This window comes from Meles meles, unplaced genomic scaffold, assembly GCF_922984935.1.
Source record: "Meles meles unplaced genomic scaffold, mMelMel3.1 paternal haplotype, whole genome shotgun sequence".
NCBI lineage: Eukaryota > Metazoa > Chordata > Mammalia > Carnivora > Mustelidae > Meles > Meles meles.
In genome coordinates this window covers 628077-629713 of record NW_025721128.1, presented here as the reverse complement: position 1 = coordinate 629713, position 1637 = coordinate 628077, and positions in this window count along the sequence as shown.

Sequence of the window (1637 nt, the reverse complement as noted above, 5' to 3'; positions counted from 1 at the left end):
GTGTGTCAGACTGAACATTTTTGTCCACAGTGGCCTACAAAATTGGGGTGAGCTCAGAGATCTTGCAGGTTTCTCCTAATCTGGAGGGTTTGGGCAACTGTCACTGGCAGAGTTTCCTGCAGGAGGGCAGGCCCAGTGCTATGGTTAGCTCCAGAGACCTCATCATGGAGGGCTTGTGGGCAACTGTCACTGGCAGAGTTTCCTTGGGGAGGGCAGGCCCAATGCTGCAGTTAGCTCCAGAGGCCCCATCCTGGAGGGCATGTAGGCCAGGACTTTGGGGACAGACGTCTGCTGACACAAACTCAGTTTTGGGTTAGGGGCGAGGTGATGGCAAGCCCAATCTGCACACGCTGAGGGCAGCTCCTCGGGATTTGAAATTCAGGCACCTGGGAGGCGGAATCTCAGGCTTTTCTGTCTGGATTTAGTGTCAAGGATGGCCACGGAATGTATGGGTGCCCTGATGGGGTTGGGAGATTCTTCCTCCCTGGGGATTCTGAGCAGCTCCCAAGAGTTTGGTGTCTTTCTGGGGGAAGGGAAGAGTGCTGTTTTCTGTGTCAGGGGTCCCACCCAAACAGGGATTCCAGAGATGGGTTCTAGGTCCAGAAGCCTGGATAACTCCACTGTGGGTTAGAATTTGAGCTAGGGACATGGTAGGCCAGTTCTGCGACTCCTCGTCCAGATCCTGAGGGGGGTGGTTTGGAAACGTCATCAGCTTGAGGGACACAATACCTGTTTGTGCCCTGGGAGGCCCTCCTGAGTGGGCATGATCTCATGGGCCATGTAGATAGCCTCACTCTGAGGGTTGGACAACCATCACAACAGCCAGGTTTCCTGTCATGGTGAAGGAGTACTCATTTGGGCTTCCAGGTCCCCCATAGGCAGCTATATGAGCTAAGGTCTGGGGAAAGATGCCTGAATACCTAGGTTGGGTAGAGATGACAGCCTCGGGCCAAACAGGTCCCACCTGCAGGATATGGGACCCACTATCTTGGTGGCTGACAGCAGGTCGGGGCATAGGCTGTATCAGACAGAGCATTAGTGTACCGGGTAGCCTATGATATTGGAGTGCCATCGAGGACCTTGCAGGTGGATCCTAATGTGGGGTTTGTGGGCAGACACATTGGGCACTTCTTCTTTCTGGTGGGAAAGCAGAAGGCTTCATTGTGGTTCCAGAATTCCTAACTGGAGGGCTTGAGGGTCAGGAGTATGAGGATGGAAATCTGAAAACAAGCTACAGTATAGTTCAGTGCCGATCACATGGTAGTTCCAATGTGCAGTGGCTGATTCGAGTTCCCCAGCCTCTGAGTAATGGCAAGTATCCGTTTTCTGCTCACACTGGAGTTTGTGTCCATGATGGCCGACGAATGGAGGGGTGGCCTCAAAAGCCATGGAGGTCTTTCCACTCTGAGGCTTGTTAGCTGCTCCAAACAGCAAGGTGTCCTTCTGCGGGACAGGGGGATTCTGTTAAGAGGGCTCCAGGGTCCCCAATATGGAACAATTGGATGGCAGAGCTCTCTTCAGGAACGCCTGGAAAGCCAACTTCATGTTACCATTGCAGCCAAGGAACAAGGTATGTTTGATCTGCTGGCTCTAGGTCGAATTTCCAAGGGGTCTGAGTTGACAGTGGTTCTCAGGCT